The sequence below is a fragment of the Haemaphysalis longicornis genome, unplaced genomic scaffold (genome assembly GCF_048455015.1).
Source record: "Haemaphysalis longicornis isolate Haplotype H1 unplaced genomic scaffold, Haemaphysalis longicornis Haplotype H1 scaffold_1, whole genome shotgun sequence".
In the NCBI taxonomy this organism is placed as follows: Eukaryota; Metazoa; Arthropoda; class Arachnida; order Ixodida; family Ixodidae; genus Haemaphysalis; species Haemaphysalis longicornis.
The window spans coordinates 262,353,900-262,375,708 of NW_027526203.1; positions in this window are offsets into that span (position 1 = coordinate 262,353,900).

The window sequence follows — 21,809 nt, forward strand, 5'->3', positions numbered from 1 at the left end:
ATTGCTTTTTTAAAATAAAACAAATTACTAAAAAGATAAAAACAAAGTGCTTTTATTGATTAAATAAAGAAAAAAAGATTATATTGTGTCAAATAAAACTTGCTAATAAAACGACCAATCGCATACTGGGAAGAACTAATGTGCAGAACGTTAATGGCTTTCCCGCGGCGTTTGTTTCCATTTTCCCGCTTGCTGCCTGCACGTGCGAATAGCTATTTGCGTAGTCTCGTTTGACTCAAGAATTCGTAGAACTGGTAATTGTTTTCGCCAAGCCAAGCTCCGTCAAGAGCTCCAGCGTATTTCTGGCACTGCAGCTTTGCTGTCACGAGTGCGCCTTGCGATTAGCAATATTGTACAGGCACGGTTAATTTGAACGTGATCGCGGGAACATCGAGTGGTTGCGTGAGGAGAGCTGGCCGTCCTGTGTTTATCCAGGGTCACGGCCTTTGACAGGGTCATAATGCATGTGCAAAGTAACTGGTCATTGTAGGACACGTTACTCTCGTTATCTCTCCCTGAGACTGTTAGTGTGAGAAGTTGTGCCACAGCCTCCACAGCCTCCTTTAGTATCTGTAGCTATACCCCTTTGAAACGGGTTGACACTCCCCGAGAACACCCGTGAGTGTCATAGCAGGTTGATTACACTTCTGCACCTGGCCATGGGAGGCCATGGTTGTGCACATGAAAAATGATGGTTCCCTATGTATCTGCAAGTGGGCTGGCGGCTCCAAGAAAACGTGACGTACTTGAATCTAGCTGCAAAGGGATTTAAATGAGCACGAACTGCTGAATGCTGAAGTAGACAACCTTTTCCCCTACCCCAAGGCCACTGCCCAGATGTTTACCTGCACTGGCCACCAACGTTACTACATCGATTCCAGTTGTAAAACTCTGCCTGAAAGCGACGAGTGAACGTGACCCCTGTTAGTTTACTCCGGCGTGGTGGTGCTTCTACCGCGGTCAGCCCAGTCGGCCAGCTCGGCGGGCGTTTCGCTATGCAACTCTGGAGCAATCGGTGCACAAACGGGTTCTTTTCGAGTTTATTGTGCCATAGTTTCAGAATTTGAGCCGGTGTGGAAGGCTCGGACATAGATATTTTCGTGCCTGACGTGCGAAAATTTCTGTACTGAAGTCAATGCTGTAGGCTGGGCACACAACGCCAGCGAAGGTGAGCGAGGCGGCAGGCATATGGCAAAAACACCCGTTTGATCATTTTCTGGTGGACCCTGTTCGTGCACGATAACAATTTTTTATAAGCGTGAGAGGAATACTTTAACGGCTGTGTCGGGATGAGTTCTCTGCCAGATAACTTTCACATTAAATTAGAATGTAACCTTATCTGCATTGTTGTGCGTCCTCCGCATGGAACCGGGTCTAGGGCTCGGGTGTGCTGCTTGTATTTCATTTTCTAACCAAATGCTTCCTAACTAGCCAAAGAAGCATTCTTTCGAATTGTGTATTGCCAGCAGCCTTTGACAGTGGCCTACATATGAATGATAGTGAAGCTTCTAAACTATGACAGGAATTCTCCCACATATAAGATGAAAAAATAGTAGAAGAGGGCATGAGCAACAATTGCAGGTACTTTTTAATGAAAGTTCGGGCACGTTTGATTGTTTCGCGTGCACGGTCAAAGCAGGCGAGTTTCTTTCAGGCAGCAGCTGACGGGCACACATGGCTTGCACAGTCGAGGTAAAAATGTTCTATCAGTGCACTACACCATCTAAGATGTTGGCAAAATACATCTTCAGAAAGAGCTGTGCCATTTGTGAAAGTAGCCCATGCTGAGGCTCTAATGGGTTCATTTCATCTGTAAAGTATGCTAGCTGTACTAAATAGTGAAAATTTCAAGCACTATGTAAAGCATGTGACAAGTCGCAAGACGAAAGCTTCTAATGTCAGCGAGCTGCAAGAATCTTATTTTCAGATGAATATTTTTAATTATCTTGTTTTTTTTTATCTGCAGGATTGTGGATGTCCTTGATGTTGAGATGTTGCCAGAAGAACAGGTGCGAATGCCTGTACGTACCACCTACACGCTGCCAGCACCACCCCTAACACAAGTTGAGCATGGAGAAACATGAACAAGGAAAGCTGTTCAAGCATTGCCGCCAGCTGATCCACTGGCTTTACGAAGATTTGAAGAGCTACTCCATGTACGTGAGCTTTACATAACATTCCTGTTGTATTCTCTTGGATTTTTTGGGTAAAGCGTGTTGCTAACTATGTTGAGTTAGAACTGGTTCTTGTAACTGATGGAGCACTCCTTTAAATCGACTTAGTGTCTGTGTGAGTTTAGCATGTGTGGTTGAAGATTTGACAAGTGTAATGTGTGCAGAATTTGATTCTCGAAAGGATGTTCAGGGGGCAACAGCTGTGCCAAGTGCGCCATTTTGATACAAGTTTATATTTGTGAGCCAAGATGCACTGAAACCATAAAATTCATTCAAATTGTGCTATGCTGTGCCAGAATGTGCGATTCAGTTAAAAATTTGTTTAGCTAACTTAGCTGAGAATAAATGACACGCTGGGCAACCTGGGGTTTGTACGTCATCCAATTTATCTAATCACACCAGGAGTCGCGCAGACAGCCCTTCATATGCAGTTCATAATGCCTGTCCTAGTTCACTGTACCTATGCTGAAACTGAAGTCACTACAAAGTATGTGAAGGAACTTTGGCGCAGGCTAATACTTGGTATGCTTGTGGTGTGTCCGATAAAAGAGTCGCCGTTTGGACATTGTCACTGTACTGTCTGGTGGAGCACATACTTAGCCCTGGCTACTTCATACAGCAACTCCGTCACATTCCCCATTGGAAAACTGTCAACTTCCTAGACGGCGTTCAGTTGGCGATAATCAATGCAGAGCCTGACCGACCCGTCTTTCTTGGCTACACAAACGAGCGGATGTGCACAGCTGCTGGTTATAGGATACACCAGGTCCCATTCACGGAGCTCATCGATCTGTCTGTCAACCTCTGGTCGAAGTGCAACTGGAACTCTATACAGATACCCCCTGCCGAGAACTTCCCCGCCACAACTCTGATCTTGTGTTCGCTAAGCCTGCACCTACCCGGCTTTTCCGAGAAAGTCTGCTCGTAACGCACAATGACTTGCCCGAGCTCCTCGATTTGTTCGGGCGTCAAGTGAGTGCTCCCCCGCAACATGTCGAGTATACTCCCTCCATCTTTCTGTGAGCACGGGGTACTTTGAACGTCTCCAAACTCCATGTCCTGTTCGAATATCACGCCTACATTGTTCGCGCGCATGTAATACTTTCTTAAGCGATTTGCGTGCACCCAGCGCTCCGACCCATCCTCAAACTGTACAACATAACTGTCAGGGCGCTTTCACTCCTTAATTCTGACCGGCCCAACCCATTTGGGGTGCATTTTGCTTTGCGGGTTTGTCTCCAATACCAACACCTGTTCCTCTTCGCTAAACTCCTTCGACTGTGCTCTCAGGTTGTACGCCTCAGCATATGCTAGCTGGGTGCATTCCATTCGCTCGTCCACCGCACGCGCTGCCTCTGACATCTGCTGATGGAGTCCCACTAGATACTCTGCAGCTGCTTTATTGAGCCCGGTGGGCGGCGACCATTCCCCAGACCAAGTTGTTCTCAGTATCATTAGGGGGCTTTGTGGCACGCGGCCATACATCATCTCAAACGGCGAGGCACCAGTGATCTCATGAGGTACTTCCCTGTACGCCCATAGCAGGCAAGGAACCACACGGTCCCATTCGCGGCCCCTGCCGATTATTACATTCTTCAGCATAGCTTTACAGGTGCCATTCCACCTCTCCACTATGCTGTTACTCTGTGGATGTTCAGGCGTTGAAAACCTCATTTGGATTCCCAGGCTAGCTCATTTGTCAGCGCCGCACTAAAGTTGGTGCCCTGGTCGCAGCAGATCAGCTGTGGGGTCCCAAACCGCGCAAACACTTCGAGTAGAACCTGGCACGTCGCTTGAGCCGTCAAAGAGCGGAGCGGAATCACCTTGGGCCACCAAGTACGCAGGTCTATTCGCAAAGGGCATACCTGTGACCACTTGCCGACGCCGCCGGTTCAATTGGGCCATTACAGTCCAAGTACACAACCTCAAACGGTCCTTGCGGCCTCGTCAAGGGGGTTATTGGGACATGGTCCGTTACTCTCTGGTTAGCAAATGCCTCGCACGAATGACAAGGCTGGCAATACCTTTTAACGTCACTCACCAGGTTCGGCCAGAAAAACGCACTCCGGATGCGCTGGTTTGTTTTCTTTTGAGAGAAATGACCACCACACGGTCTGTCATGTGCGAGCACAAGTACCTCCTTGCGGCGTGACTCAGGGAGAACCAGCTGCTTACACAGTCTACCGTTTATCACTTCCGCGTGGAAGAGAAGGCCATCCTCTATCACCATCTCATGTGAGTCCGTTCATGCCTGCTCCCACGCACCCTCGAGTGACACATCATCCCTTTGCTCTCCTGCAAACGCCGTCTTGGCCGTGGTATTATCCTCCTGTGGCCGCGCTTCGACTGCTGCCGCCTGCACGATTTCTTGACTTTCTAGGTTATCCTTCCGTTCGTCTGACTGTACTTCAAATTCTACATGCTCTACACCTTCTCGTCATGCCATGTCTTTCTCCGCCTGTACAACCCTACTGGCGAGGTCATCGGTTTCCTTCTGGGCCCGCCTCAGCTCATCGTACAGATCTGGCGTAAGCAATGCGTCCACACCCTCAGCCAACTCGTTAGTTACCGCACAGAGTGCCTGCAAATGCGGGCTCACGCTACCGTTTCTCGCACCCAAGCTCAATGGAACGTACATGAAGTCTGCCTCGATAGTGTGCCCAAATGCACCGTGCATCCTGAGCTTGCATGGACCCTTTTCCTTTGCGGCATCTGGCAGTAGCTCCTTTCTCAACACCGATAGCTCCGTTCCTGAAACCCCGAGCTGAACTCGATCCACGTCAGCTTGGATACCAGCATCCCCTTATCCGTGCCACACCCCAGTACCTCGCCCGACTCACAGAGTGCTCTCGCAGTTAACATGGGGGACTGCGATTTATTTTGCCCCTCAGGAGCCGGCTGCCCTTTCTTATCCTGGGGACAGTTATACATACTGTAGGTGACCGGTGCGGCCGCAGCTGTAGCATTTCGGCGGGGGTCTGTGCTCCCCTTTTGTGTTTTTGTCCGCGGGCTCACGATTCCTGTCTGCGCGCGGCGCCCCATTCACTTCACTGTTCTGCTGGTTAGCGGCGCGATGCCTGGGCCTGCTATCTTCAAACTTCTGCGCAAGCGACACAACTTCCTTCGGCTTTAACCAGTCTTTCATTGTGTGCTGAAGGACATACGAGCGCAACTCATCATCCATGAGTTGCTTGGCACGGTCAGCAATTAGCAGTAACCTCAACTCATCTAGGGACCGGACGTCGCGGCTTCGGAGATAATAGTCCAGCAACACCTCAATTTTAGTGACAAATTGGCCCCATGTCTCATTCCCCTTTTTGCACCCATACAATCTCCGTCTGTACCAGGGTGTCGAACCGGAATTTTTTCGGGTTCGGTTCGGGTTCGGGTTCAAGCCTTTCGGGTTCGGTTCGGGTTCAGTTCCGGCGCACCATTCCGTTCCGGTTCGAACCGGTTCGAACCGGTTCAAACGGGTTCGAACGGGTTCGGGGGAAAAAAAAAGCAAGCGTGTTTTTTTTCGTTAATTTTTTTGTGCTGGGTTTTCGTTTCCTTGTCAGGTTTCCTTCTCAAAAACGAAGCCATAACGCAGGTTTTTTTGTGCAAATGTTTTGTTTTGGCCAAAAATAAGCAACCCTGCAACACTTTTTTCAACTTTGTTCGAAATCGTGAATGCTTGCAGAAAGTAGTCAACCAACACATCCAGTACTTAGATCAGGGAGTCGGAAAGTCCCTCAGACCAAAGTACTGCTCTGTCCCCATCAGATAACTTACAAACTTGTTTGAAATATTTTTCTCTCTTCCCCAGTCTTGGCGTTCTTCTACCGCTGGAATGACGTCATTACAGCCATGTAGCGGCTATATGCCGGCTTTCCTTAAGTTGCGGCAATAAAATGAAACCACAACAGCGAAGCAGAAACCGAAGGCGTGTCTGCTAGGACGAGCACTGCTCCTCTGTGCTGGCAATAGCTATAACTTTTGCAGTGCTTCCAGATGCGAAGATAAGAGTGAGAGCGTTGATCTAAAGTGTTGAAGAGTGCCTTTAAGTGTAAAATGTACTGCAAAATGTTTTCTATAGTAGGTCCAGGATTACAACATTAAATGAAGCGAAATGAAAAATTCGCTCGGACACATAAGACTGCATATTTGTATGAATTTGAAATCCCTGCTTTTTATGGCCGCAAGTTTATTTTTATTGATTTAGTTTCTTTCATTTTTATAATTTATTTTAATTTATTCTTGGATCATAACGCTGCAGTTTTATACCCCGCAGTTGTTTTCTTGAGGAAGAAAATGACGGACGATTACGACACTCACTAATGCGAAATTTCAGTGCAGCGCAAACTGTAGTTTTCTCGGTGACGGCGCATAGATGCTGTGCCTCAGGAAGTGATCGCGTCATCAGCTAATGCACGACGGCGCGCGGCATACTCTGTCGTTATCTCGTAGGGGTCGCCACTGTGAAGCACGTCTCGCACGGTCACGGAATTACGCCCTCCCCCTTACACTTTCGTCATACTTGCAACCTCCGTTTTCCTGCCAGCTCTATCTTCGGTGGTGTCTTCGTTCTCTCGACACTGAGGGACTACGCGAAACCACAGGAGCGGGTGCTTAAGGGCTGCGCTCTAATGCATGGCTCTACGTAGCCACTGTGCAGCCATGTGATCCACTCCCTTCGCCGACAAGTGACGGGCCGCACATCGTCTCCAAATAATGCGTTCTCACCACAGTCTCCTGGAAGGCAAACAGTTAGCCTCCTGACCTGTGGGCAGCACACGGGTTCCTCCGACGCCTCCCACTCGGGGCATCTTCGCTAGAATCTTCTGGTAATGGGCAGCCTCCGTGCAGACTGCCTATTGCCCCGTCCTACTAAGCAGACGACCCGTCCGTCCACAATCGTTTTAATGCGCACCATTCTTTGCCCACAGCAAGGACCGTGTAACCCCCTTCATTTCCACAAAAATAGAGATTTCGCGGGAGTTCCACCTGTAATCGCTATAATGGCGTACCGTATTTACCCGATTCTAACGCGCCCCCCATTCTAACGGGCACCCGATTTTCCTGGCAAAAAAAAACGAAAAAACTTGCACCTCCGATTGTAACGCGCACGGGACCTTGTGACCCAGACAAATGAATGCGAGAGAAACGGGCGATTTATTTCCCCAAGCAATCTCACTCATCTCACTCCTCGTCGCTCTCCGCTGACCACAACATCTGGGCCTCGGTGCCTTCAAGCGCGTTCGCGATGCCACACTTCTGAACGAACGTTCAACCGTGGTCGATGGGATCATGGCCCACGACTCGCACGCCCATCCCGAGAGCTTCTCCAGAGGTACACGCTTCAGCCGACCGCTCGTTTTGAACGCGTGGGAGCCGCTGCTGCCATTGCTGCTATCAAGCGCGCAAGTGAAACGAGTTGACGATTTGTGTGAACGCCGATAGAAAAACCTAGGCGCCTAGGCTTACTGCTATAGAATACTTGCTGCGTCCGAAAAATCGTTGCTAAAATATTTGGCGCCATCTTGAGATGGCGATGGCGATGGGTGGGACGAAATTTCCGCTGTTTCAGCAGTTTCGGTTTTGTATCCGATTCTAACGCGCATGCAATTTTTCGGCCTATTTTGTCGGGAAAAAAGTGCGCGTTAGAATCGGGTAAATACGGTAAATGGAGATAACTGGTCGCACAAAATTTATGAAAAACTAAAAAATAAAAAAGTAATCACCGAAACTGGCAAACCGTGTGACACCCTGCATTACCACAATAATGAGGATTTCGGGAAATTTCCACCTGTAATCGTTATATAGGGTAAATGAAGATAATTAGTCGAGCAAAATTTATAAATGTAAAAAATAAAAACATGTAAAATAATTGCGGAAACTGGCGAACCGTATAACACCCTGCATTTCCACAATAAGGCCGATTTCGCGAGTTACAAATGTAATCTTTATAATAGCGCAAATGGAAATGATTGGTCGAACGAAATTTTGAAAAACTATAAAATAAGAAAAATATTAAGCAATTAAGGAAAATGGGAAACCGTAATACTGCCTGCATTTCCACAATATTGGAGATTTCGCGAATATTCCATTTGTAATTATAACAGCGTCAATTGAGATAATTGGTCGGACAGTATTTATAAAGACCAAAAAATTGGCTGTAGAAACTCACACTGAGGACAAGCGCCCGCTCGCAATCGCCAGGAGCCTCCTGTTAGCCCCCTCGGTACATATATAAGGAATGCTACGCATTAGTAGATAATTGCTTGAATTTCTGCAGAATTTTTTTAGTACCCTGGAGTGTCGCCATGGCACAGTATTTTGCGTCTCCGCCGCCTCCCCTCTCCGCCCGAGCTTCTAGTGGCGGGCCGCCCCTCGTCCCGAAATCACGCATCCTCACAGGAATCGCCTGCCTGGCAGGCAGCCAGGCAGGCAGGAAGTTGACTGGCGAGCGGGAAGTCTTTTTGGCGCGCAGGACAGCCTGAGCGCCAAACATCTTTTATGGTTCCACCAAATGTCTAGGCACGCACGCGCGCATGCACCCCCGTTTTTGCACAATGAGCCAAATAATTTTGCATTTAAATAAATTGATTGGTCTGCTACGCTTTTCATGTACCCCTTGTTTCAACGGCGCTTTAGCTTTAACACGAAATCATTAGCACTGCTAGAAGTCGAAAACAGTCCCGCGTCGGCGTCAACCTCCGACTGTCAAGCATGGCTGGTGGCGTTTAAAGCGATTTCCTTCTGCTCATCTTTCATACGCTAACGCATCAGTAAGAAAGAAAGAACGGCTTTAATGACTCATTGGACGCCGTGTACAGGACGGCATTGGATAGGGAACCACCGGAGATAGGAACTTGCTAAATGGCACTTCAGCGACAGGTGAGAGCGGTTGGGCTCTACGAAAGATAATAGCTGAGGGAAGTCACCAGCAGCAGTAATTATCCCTCGCAGAGAGAGGGAAAATGAACTATAAATAAATCGAGGAAAAGTTTCAGAGAGGCGTCCTCATTCAAGGAGTAGAGTCGACAGTCGTTTCCATCAAGAGAAATTGATCTTCCAGGCCGGAGCTGGCCAAGGCTTTTTCCCAAATCTCTATGGAAACGTGTATGTTGGGTGGATCTAGGGTGGACTTGTCGCAGCCGCCTACTGTGTGTATGAGGTTCCCAGGCTCCCCACAGAAGCGACGAAATGGAGAGAATTGTGTTCGGTCAAAGAGGGGAAGACTGGTGATGTGTGGGAAGGTGTTAATCCGCAGTGCAGGGAATAATCTTTCCTGGTTATTCGCTAGCGATTTGTGCGGGAAGGAATACATTCTACGGGAGAGCCTATAGTGCTAATTAATTTCCTGGTATGTATACAGGATGCATGCGCTCGGCCTCGGCTTCATCAGCGCTGGCTAAGCGGGTCAAATGTCCAGCCACGAGGTTGGTGATGTTGTCTGCCGGCGATGCAATTATGAGCTGGTGCCCATACAATCCTGGCTGGTCTTCGGCAGTGACCATCTTCCAACTTACACAATAATCAAGGGAATTGGTGGTGGTCCGCAAAAACTCACAGCGTGCAGCATGAATTGGGAGAAGTTTAGAGGTATCCTGGAGGATGGCAGTGCGACTTTTACTACACATGAAAAGCTTGCTGACGCTATCTCTAACGCGAGGGCTGCGTCCGAGAGACGTTGTTTGCTTCCCAAAGAAGTATCAGCGATAGACAGTGAGTACGAGCGCCTTCGCGCCCTTCGCAGGAGAGCAGAGCGGCGAGCACGCAAGACGTCGTCTCCGGACGCCATTCGAGCTGCTAGACGTGCGCAGAAACATGTCCAAAAGCACATCCGCAAGCTCGCTAAACTGCGCTGGAGCCAGTTCTGCTCTTGGCTGGATCCACGAAAGCCACTAACACGTATATGGCAAATTTTTCGCACCTTAAGAACCCCGTCAAGTCCCCTTTACCAGTTCTCGATGGTTGCTCTTCAGAAGGGCGTTAGTGAAGTGAGTGTTGCAGAAGAATTTTGCATGAAGATCACCACTTCTCCCTGCAACGTTGTGATCTCGGAGGTGTCCATGTTTTGTCACTCCACCACAAATGCGACGCTGATGGACGAACCTTTCACCATTGAAGAGCTCACCAGGGCATTGAATAATCTCAATTTGTCTTCTTCCCCTGGCGCTGATGACACCACGTATTTGGCTCTACGCCACTTGGACCCAAAAGCTCTTCATCAGCTCCTCTCCGTGTACAACGAATCGTGGCAGAGAGGGCGCCTCGAGGCCAGCTGGAAAGTCGCCCGGATCGTTGCGGTCCTTAAGCCAGGCAAGCCGGCAACCGATATAGATTCATACCGGCCAATTGCACTTTTAAGTTGTATTGGCAAGGTGATGGAGAAGATGGTGTTAGAACGGCTTGCTTGGGACCTTGAAAATCGAGGTGTTTATCCATCGCAGATGTCTGGATTCAGGAGAGGACGAAGCAGCACGGATAACATACTTTCCCTGGCGGTGGATATCTCGCGACAAAAAGCAGCTGGAAACATCACCATAGCTGTCTTTTTGGACGTCAAGGCAGCGTTTGACAGTGTGGCACACGAAGCTATCCGAAGAGAGATGACGTTCGTAGGGCTGCGAGAACGTATGTTCCAGTGGCTCTGCGATTACCTACAACATCGGTACGTCTATATGGTCACCAGTGATGGCGCAACTACCGAGCATCCTGTCACACATGGAGTTCCTCAAGGCGGCGTCTTGAGTCCGACCCTTTTCAGCATATGCCTTATACGCCTGCCAACGGTTCTTTCCCAAGGCGTCAATATTTCGCTGTACGCAGATGACAGCTGCATCTGGGCCTCAGGCAAAAACCGCCGAAACATTCGTGCCGTACTTCAGAGAGCGATCCTGGCGATGCGAAAGTACCTGAGATGCTGCGGGTTGATCTTTTCCCCTCAGAAGTGTGCAGCGATTGCGTTCACTCGGCGTGACGTCTCACGATACACGCTCAGTGTAGAAGGTACGCAGATACCCTATGTCAAATGTCACAAATTTCTCGGCGTCGTCTTTAACCGCTTAATGACTTGGACTCCTCATATCCGGCAGCTGAAAGAAAGGCTTTTGTCTTTTTTGCGCATTTTGCGCATGCTGAGTGGACAATCTTGGGGATGCTCCGTGTCCTCTCTTCTTGGACTCTATCAAGCACTCTTTCTCGGCCTTCTCCGCTACAGCCTGCCGGCCCTGAATCAACTGTCTTCTACAAATTTTAAGGTCATAGATTCAGTGCTGGCGAGAGCTCTACGCGTGTGCCTGGGTCTTCCCAAATGCACGTCGACAATTGGAACACTGCGGCAAGCTCGGTGCCTCTCTGCGTCAGTGCTTCAACATCAAGAGTGCCTTCGAACGTCACTACGCCACGGCACTCGGTGCCATGCGCATCATCTGGCAGCCACCACTGCATCCCATGTAAAAGACTCGCTTCCAGCAAATTTCCAGCGACCTGTGAAGCCAGCATTGCCACTGTGGTTACTTGCACCATGGAATATAATAACGACAATTCCCGGAATAAGCAAAAAGTCGTCTATGCCCGCACCTGCACTGAAGTTTTTCACACTTGAGTATTTATTTACCGCGTACGCAAGCCACACCCACGTTTATGCGGATGGCTCAGTGACCGAAGAATCATCTGCCATTGGCGTGTGGATTCCATCGGTCCAGTGCACAATCAGGAAAAAACTGAGCCATAAAACACCATCCACCGCTACTGAGCTAGCGGCTGTAAGGGCTGCCCTTCATTTCATTGGTGCAAATCAAGCTCGACTATGAGTGATCTTCTTAGACTCGCGGGGTGCTCTGCAAGCTCTAAGAAGGCTGTACAACCACTGCAGTCAGCTTGTGTGTGAAATCAGTGAAATCCACACAGCGGTAGTGCACGCAGGCCATTACATCGTGCTTCAATAGCTTCCTGGTCATTCGGGAATAGAAGGAAATATAATATCTGATGCAGCCACCAGCGCTGGCCACTCTCTGCGTAGCACGACACAGCTTCCTTTCTCTCGAGAGGATGGTTGTGCCCTTATTTATCGAACTGGTTGGAGAGAGCAAATGTTGAAGTGGCAGCACCCTCGCAGCGGATATCCACCTCAACATGGAATTGACCCTTTCTGTAAATTCCGTGTTCCACCCGACCTAAGCAAAGCGTCTGAAGGTGTACTGCATCGTTTGCGTCTCAACGTGGCTTACACCCGAAGCTTCAAGTTCAAAATAGGGTGGGAGGATTCACCACTGTGCCCCACGTGCGCTGTGCGCGAAACTACCGAGCACTTATTGTGTATATGCCCGCGATTTTCCGCTCCGCGAGTTACAGCGGCGAGCTGCCTGTCTCGTGTTCGACGCGGAGCAAGCCTTCAGTTGTGTCACTTTCTTTGACCCTGGGACAACAACAATGACTCATATTTAGGGACAAAAATTCTTCTGCGTTTTTTGCGAGATTCAGGACTAGAGAAAACTTTGTAATTCTTCCATTGTGCGCATGGCTACGTCTGTACGCGTTTGCGTCGTCGTGTGCGCTTTGACTCCTTTTTCTTGTTAGGCGCTCGGCGCTTCCTGGGCTCCATTCGCTCAATTTTTATCTCTTTTCCTTAACTTTATTTCGAGTTTTTTCCTTGCACTACATTGCGTGCCATTTTTGTTGAACTTTTTTTTTTCTCTCTATTGCTGCTTTCCCGATCTCTCACATTCACTTCACTGCATTGTAATCATCCCCATCTGGTGTAGCAAGCACAGCCGCTAGCAGAGCTGACCTCTCCAGCCCACATTAAAGAGTTATCTCTCTCTCTCTCTCTCTCTCTCTCTCTCTCTCTCTCTCTCTCTCTCTCTCTCTATCTCTCTCTCTCTCTCTCTCTCTCTCTCTCTCTCTCGTTGGTGGTCTCTGCTTGTTCATTCGAAGTGTTGTAACATGCAATAGACTATTGGCAAAGTTGCGCCACGCCTGATAAGAGTTTGTTATTATACTTTTGGCGGCCCTTTGGCTAAGCGCACGTGCTATCGCCTCTTCCTCAGCTTGGAAGGGGCTGTGTTCGGGGGTTGAGATGCTACATCTGTGGACGGCTGCAGAACGGTAGCACGAAGAGAAGGTATCGGAGAATGCTATCGGGTGTCTTTCGCATCAAACCAGTTGATCGTTCCTTTTTTTTCTCTTTCAGTTTAGTTGTTTCCTAGTCGTACCTCATATATATACACATTTTGAGAACCTTTTGGTGAATATAAGATATGCATTAGGCAATTAGTTTTTAACTTCATTGCGAGATGTAAATCTTACGCAAGAAATTACATAAGAGCGTAATACGTACATAAAAAAGGCCTTTTATAGCATTCAGGTGATTGACACATAACTTTCCGGCTATTTTGTGCGTAACTAAATTTCCTGATTGGTCGAGAAAGAGAACGCTGCAAAATTTAGAAATGCAAAGGACCCCAAATGGTCCAACCCTCTAATCCGCCTTAACTGACCCGCTAATTCCTCTAATCCATATTAATCAACACCGCAGTCCCACTAATTCACATTAGTTCATTCACTCATCTCACTAAACCACCCTAGTCTACCCACTAATCCGGGTTAATCGACTTAAATCCATGCATCGAAATGCTATCGCATTTACTTTAAAAGTGAAAATGAGAAGGCCCCTATTTTTTTCAATTCTTATGTTCTCCTAGGGCAGTAACCAAAGGACACAACGGCACTGTACAAGAAAAAGTGATGGTGACGTAGAGAAGTTAGAGTGTTTGTGTCTCAGTGCTGTTTTTATATAAGTGTCCACTCAAACTAAAATAAGTATAAGATACGGATTTATTGTTGATGGGGTCCCTGAAGGCCTTCACAAGTGGACACGGATGCATTCGAATTAACAACGTGAAAACTTCACACGATTTTAAACACACTGCAGATAGAAACCATAAAGAATACCCCATGATATGTTGCCACGGAATATGCGTTCTAACTTAAGTTATTGTAAATGCAAAAAGATAATTTGGGGAGACGGGCAATACCTAAAGCAAACTAATAGTGTATACGGACTATACATTAAATTTAGGGTAATAATAAGATGAGAACCTTATGGGCCTTGAGAACTGCAGACTATGCAAAATATTGCGCGGTGGCGTCTAGCGAATGGTAAAAATATCTTCGGATGCAAGGTAGGGTACCGGGATGGAAAACTAGAAATCACAGTTTTGAGGCCCCGGAACCGGTTCGGAACGGTTCCTTCAATTCGTTCCGGTTCGGGTTCAGTTCCAAAATGGCGGAAAAAATACGGTTCCGGTTCAGTTCCGGTTCCGGGCAAAAATTCGGGTTCGGTTCCGGTTTTCGGTTCGGTTCCGGTTCCGGTTCGACACCCTGGTCTGTACTCTTCTGGCGTCAACTTTAGTTCTTCTAGGATGGCGTCTATGACCTGCGCATACAAAAGCTGCCGGCCAACCGACTTGTTTGCAATGAGCATGGGGCTCTTTTCATTTAGAAACGGAAGGATGGTGGATCCGGCTGCCTCGTCAGGAATCTTGCACGTCTTGATCATGTTTTCGGCACTACGGAACCATGCAGGCGCCACCTCCTCTGATTCCGGCATCGGGGCAAGGACAGCCCGCAATGTATCTGCGTAAATTTTAATTTTCAAATCATTTACACTCGCCCTGCCACTGCTCCGCAAACTCTGCTGCTTCAGTTCTTCAAATTGTAGCTTCTTAATCTCCAACTAGACTTTCAGGGCTTCCAGCTGAAGTTTAAGTGCGTCCATATCGCTTTCACTCGCTACTATTTGTTGCCCTGTCACCACTGGTGGATGGCTTGCCTCTGTCTGGTTGGATGAAATCGACCCATCCCCTTCTATCACTTCTCCTTGTTGGTCTTGCGACCATGTCGTGGGTGCCATCATAGAACCGGAGGAAACAAATCAGTGCCCACCTGTGTTCACTCCGGGTCCGGTTGTTGCGGCGTCGTCGACGTGGCCTCTCGTAGCGCCACCGATTCTGCTGCTGACTCTCGGCCAGCACCTGTCGCTGTTGTCAAAACCCTGGATCTCAACGCCCTGAAGATCCGCTGCGCTACTCCCGACGATTAGGTCAGGACTCAGCTCCCGATGCCCCTCACGGAGTGGTCGCGTCGCCTCCGAGCCTCAGCTCGAACCCTCGAACTCCTGGTCGTTGCTGAAGCCAGGCGCTGCAGCCACTCTGAAGCCTCCGCTTCTCGATGATACAGCTCTTGCCCATCCCAAGGACGTCCTCACCGCCGCAGCTTGGAGCTTCTGCCCCACGGGGTCTCTAACGAGGGTGTCACCCCGTACTCTTTCTTCGTGTCGCCTTAACTACTTCTTAAGCGCCAAAAACTACAGGGACATAGAATGAGACAGGGACACGCGCTAACTTCCAACTAAATTTCATCTCGTGGCCGAGGACGTGGCCGATACTGCCGAGGTTGTAAGCGGGCGGATATCCGGCCGCGTAAAATGGCGGTTGCAAGATGGCCGCCGGAACCACCATGGCGTGGTAGACGGGAATGTTTTAGTTGGAAGTTAGCGCGTGTCTCTGTCTCATTCTATGTCCCTGTAGTTTTTGGCGCTTAAGAAGTAGTTATGGAACACCAACTAGCCCGAACGCAAGCCCTTCTTCGTGTCGCCTCTGCAGCTCGGAGCTCCCGCTCCTTGGGGCCTCTCACCGGGTTGTCGCCCCAGTCGTGGGGTAGCCTCTCCGTCGTCCACCGGAAGCCTCTCGAACGATCCTGGTCACGGCACCAGTTATGATTCCCGCTAGTCTGGACGCTAGCGGAAGATCGGTCAATGGATGAAAGATGTTGAAGACAGCTCGATGATCAGAGGCACATAGCCGACGACGGTCTGCCACATGACTATTTACAATTTATTTACAGTTGCAATTTACAGGGCAAAACAAGTTAGCTAGCGGACTCCTCGTTGTCCATTCAGCAGCCCCAAACACCACCAAAAACCTTGATTTTATTGAGGAAAACCAGCCCCCAAAGAGGGCGGAACCCAAGAAAGACAGAAAGACACATAATTAACAGTTCTGGCCGTTTATAGACCCCACAGCCACCCTCTGGCGGAGCTCATAATTAGGCAATTGGCCCATCCCTTGTCCCAAACTCCTTTCCCATTCCCATGCAAACTAGACGTCAATACTCGGAAAGGATTCGCACCGGAAGTGGCGACACTAAAACCCAACAAAGTACCCACGTCTGACACGTTGTTACACTGATTTACGAGTAGCCTCAGAGGGCCCGAAAGCAATAAATCTCGAACCGTCGTTCCAATACACGTCTGTGTCGTGCTGGCGCAGTTTGTTTATGGGGGATTGCCACCATCGCTTTATCCCCGCTTCCCAGCGGGCACCTGCAGCTGCTTGCAGTCATTCCCTGAATTCCCCATTTCGAAACAGACTGGCACAGTGTCATAATTTGTTTAAAGAAAGTGGCCGCCACCACTTTGACATTTCGCGTCTTTGCGTCGAGTCTGCCGAGCGATTTACTACCGGCCGCTTCCGGTCCGCGCCTGCGCTTGACATGCGACGCACCCGGTGCGGGCAATGCACCGCACGGCCTCGCCCCTCTCCTGCTTCCGAGGATTAGTGGCAAACGGTTCCTTTCCGCTGCCGAAGCGTTGAGTGGTGTCCACGGCCCTCGACCACGAGAGAAGACAAAAAAAGAAAAGGCACTCGAAAAGATGCTCCAACCCCCGGCACTTGTAGTAAAAAAAATAATAATAAAATAAACCTTCCGGCAAGCCTTCGCAACCAGTCAATGCTACCCCCCGATCTTAACAGGTCCCTTGCGCGCAAAAACTGCGATTGGTTGCGAGAACTTATTCCCAAATGAACGAAACGTAAAATCAAGTCTGTGGTCGGCAAGTTCCTCACCAGCTCGTTGGACGTCAGTCTGAAAACCCAGTGTACGTCATTGTCGTTGAGTTCACACGCATCTCTTTTCGCACCTGTGTCTCATCAAAGACTAACACACCATGTCGCTGGAATGTGTCTTTAGACAACATTTTCTTTTTAAATGCTGCAAAGAAGCTGGCGTCAAACCCATACTTCACATGGATGGCTGACAAGTACCTTCACACAGTGGGAACGTACGGCAACGGCAGGATGTCATTGTTCCTTAACAAACCCAACACTCTGGTTTTGATCCCAAAAACCACGCCTCCAAACGGCCTTCTTCCTTAACAAACCCAACACTCTGGTTTTGATCCCAAAAACCACACCTCCAAACGCCTTCAAGAAATGTTCAAGAAAGAGCAAAAACCCCTTTCAACATGATTCATATGGAGCACAGATTGGCCACAAGAACCAACCAATCCTAAACATGTCCCCACCTGCAGTCACATGACCCTTAAAGAGGCGTACGTACATGGACTCCGAATATGCAAAAGCAAGCACAAAAGAAGCCAACTCTCCGTGTATCGGCGGTTTTTCTTGCTTGTTGCCTTAGCAGCTGCGACGCACTCTTGATTGACAGTGAGCTGTGCATTTGGGATATGCAATTTGTCCAACTTCTCTTGCAGGAGTTCGTACGAAATAGAAACAAACTTGTCCTGCATTGTCTTCAGTGCTTGCTGCAGCCCCTTTACCCTCTTTGTCAAGCGATCCTTGGCTCGTTTTAGCGCATATTGTGCTCGTCGGAAAACTCTTACCTTCTCATAATTACAAAAGTTATAAATCCGGAAATTCGTGCGAGCTCTTCTTTCTTGCTTCCTGAGCAGTGCCCTCCTCTGGTGAATCCGCAGATTGTCCGACAGGCCAGCACACCTCTGGCAGGAACCGCTGGCAGAAAGAATCTGTGCACACTTCTTGTGCCTCCACCGTCCACAAACATCGACAAATGCGCATTCCAGTTGTGTATGGGGATACTCCTTTGCCATTGGACCACCACCGCAAAGGTAGAGCTTCTCTAGGTTCTTCAGTAGGCCTGTGATGTCGTCGATGGTTGACACCTCAAGGCTGACTCCCAGTAGTTCGTGGGAGAACAGCTTTCTCATCAGAACAACACTGAGTGTCATGTCAGTGTCAAGCAGTTTCCATGGCACTATGTGGCTTGTGTTAGCAGCGCACCGCGGTTCTCGAACGTGCTGCAATTCCGAGAACACAACATTGCGAAGCTCATCAACCTGCACTCTGTGAAAGCCCCAAGTTGTGGACGGAAGCTCAATGCGTGCTGGGCTTTCAAACAGTTCATCAAAAGTTGACACTGCTGCCAGGGGTGCCGAGGTACAATCGTGCAAGAGCATGTCCGAAGCAGTAGCACCACTTTTGGTCGCATCGCAACATAGCTTTGCAAAAGCGGGTCACCGAGTTCCTGGCTTTGCTTACGGTGCTTCTTGAAGGGCCCGTTGATGTCATGCCTCTCAGCTGGCCTCTTGCGTTGTTTTTTCTCTTTCGAGAGATAGCTTGGGCAGTCCGGAAATAAAGTGGGCACTGCATCTTTGGAGAGGGATGCGTTTCAGAGTGCTCGACACAAAACATTGCCGTTGTAGACCACTTCCCAGGTTTCGCTGACCAAAGGAGGCTCGAAGTGCCGTTTGCAGAGGTGGTCAGTAAACTGTAGTATGCGATCCTTGCGCAGAATGGCATTCCTCCACACCCGAAGGCGTTCTTCTTCTTTCGGCACAGAAAACAGCGAAAGTTTCTCGGTACAGGACTTGTACCCTGTCTTGCAGTGTGGGTGAAACACTTTTTCCCCATCGCTTTTACATGGTCACACGCACGTCGAATAAGCTCACAGGGTCAACTAAAACTTTCAAAGATTGTGGATAGTTCACAAATACATTAACAGAGATGTTCCGATATAAAAGACGGCCTCGTGGCAGAGCGAGCTGAAGTGGCCCCCAGCAGCTTTACGCATCATCCGCAGCTCCCATGGCCACGATACTCTTAGCGCCCTCTGGTAGAAAGAAGGCGAACAAGTTCTCCATGCAGCTGCTCTGCTGCACCTCCGAGGCGATCGGCTACCTCTCCTTCCTACACCGTAGTGCAGATATTATTGCAATGGGAATTCGTGTGAGCTTCTGACAACAGTGGTAATCATCATTGGCCAGCCCGTTGGGTATGGGACCTGACCAAACGCCATTCAAAATTCCGTACAAAGAAGCTCTGAACCTCTATTATGGTCGCTTCATGGAACTGGCATGGCACGGCATGTGGCAGTAAAGTGTCGTGACGTGAAGTCGTAATGCTTTTGCTTTCGGAGCACATTAGCAGGTCTAAGTTCATCTAAAAAACCTCATTTCAAGTGGCATAGGTCTGGAGTAGTGGCTAGGTCTTCAACCTGTCACCATGCATCATTGGGTTCAACTTCTTTTTTTTTTTTTAAATCTTGAAGGCGTGCGGAATTTTTCGGGCCATCCAATGCTTGTAACGGCAGGTTCTTTACATAATGGGGGGCATATAACGCTTTTATGTTCATGAGCATGTATTTCAGGACATGTATGAAGAAATATTTGAACTACCATATTTATCTACTCGAATCCAGGCCGACCCCCAAAATTCCGAAGGTCAGAAAATAAAAACAGCTTACCTCGAATGTGAGCCGAATGAAAAAACAGATTAGACTGGGACTAGAACATGCACTTTATTACGCTTGCGGCACTCGTCGTAGCATGTTCAATGCTCACTCATCGTCGTTTTCGTCGTCATCGCTGCTCTCTTCCCGCAGTGTACTGTCCTCACTTACGTCCAACGCATTCGCATTGCTGTGCTTATGGAAGGCCCACACAATTAGCTCAGCCTGAATTTCGTCCCATGCCACGGCGGCTCAGCTCGCCACTTGGCTGAGTGTCAGCCAGTCGTCGCTATGCTTCTGCAGCTTAATAAAGGAGCCATGAAGACAAAATACAAGTTTGTGTTATTCGAAAGATTTCGTGTTTTATAGTGCCCCTAGCACTTGTCCAAATGCAAACGATGCTTTATTCACTGAGAAATTAATTAATTTAAGTTGAAATTTTGATTTCCCCACTAAATCGTGCATTTTCGTGGTCTGCAATGACATCACAGGAACCGACTGCACTGCAGCCGATTGGGAAGCCTTGCTTACCGTTAGTGAACCTAGATGGTGCCACCATACCGTGGCAAGCTGTTTTCTACCTTTGGTTTGTTTTCACCGTATTTAAACCTGGCTTGTTTTTGTTCAGGGAGAAAATAATCGTTTCGTGAAACATAGTGCTCGCTCGACAAATATGGTCACGTAAGACACCGTTGCTTGCATCAGTTGGCCAGTGTGGTCTGAGACAACTCCAAAGCCCCGCAGTCCTGTGCAGCTAAACCAAGTATAGTGCATGCAGTACCAACAGCAGCACGCATCGGTACTTCTATGTTTACGTGTGCTTTTGTAACTTCCACTGTTTGTCCCACCATTCTTACGGCTTTAAGGGGGGGACGCGGGGATCAGATTGTGAAAAGTGACCAAAAAATCGTTTTTTCGGAAGTCACATTTTCGGATTGCACGTTTTATATTCTATGCGTTCATAAAGTTTCCCTGCCGCGAGCGATCGCGAAGTGCCAAAGTAAAATATTTATATCTGCTGAGGTGGCAAAATACTTCCTCAAAATGACGAAAACACGGCAATTTTCGCAGCGCTGTATCTCCGGAACGACGCCGCCGGGTCGCGTTAGATCGGCCGACTCTTTAACTTTCGTTTTCCGGTCGCTCCTTCTGTCATCGCTGGCTCATAAACGCACAAACGGCAGAAAGAGAAAGGTAGTGAAACGAAGAAACCGATAGATTGTAACACGCGATTGGCTGTCCGGCCGCCTTTTTTGATACGGCTCTCCTGATTGGCCGTCGCCATGACAGCAAAAACATGGCCGCCGCGCTGCTGCGCATTTTACTCATGGAGGAAAAAAAAGCTTTTTTTTCCTCCATGATTTTACTAGAGTGTACTAGAAGCTTTAGAGTGGCCCGAGCGGCGGCCTCCGCCGGGTCGACTTTCGCGCAGACAATAAAACCGGTATAGCGGCGGCGCTGCTGTCGCCGACAACTGAACAGCCGGCGCTCCCCGGCACCTGCGCGCGCAAGATTTGCTTTGCTCGCTGCGGTGTTTTGCGCTTGCTCAGCTGATTTAGTTTGGATTATGAGGTTTAACGCGCCCGTGCTACACAGGCGATGAGGCAAGCGGTAGTGGAGGGCTCCGGATTAATTTTGACCATTTGGGGATCTTTAGCATGCGCCGAAATCTCGAAGACACGAGCGTTTTTCGCTTTTATCCTCCATCACAAGAGCGACTGCCGCGGCCGGGAATCAAACCCGCACCTTTGGTCAGCTAAATCTACTTTGGTGATTTAGAAAGTAGACGCAGACCGTTATGACTCCGCTTGATTACACTTTAAACTAGTATACGACCCAACATTTATCTAACCCCCCTCCCCCCCCGCAGGGGCACCTTATACGTTCAAGGTGACGGTAGTGGCGACACCGCGGACCCCGAGCCCATGTGGGTTGGACCCACCCACGCTTTAGGCTGTGCGTGGCTTAGCCGTGTCCAGGGAAAAGGGGATCCTGGTGGCTGAGCCGACACCGAGGTTGTTGTGGACCTTAGGGCCCCTTGGTGGAGGCAACACGCCACTTTGGCCCTCGCTTCTTGTAGACGGCACCCCCGGACTGACC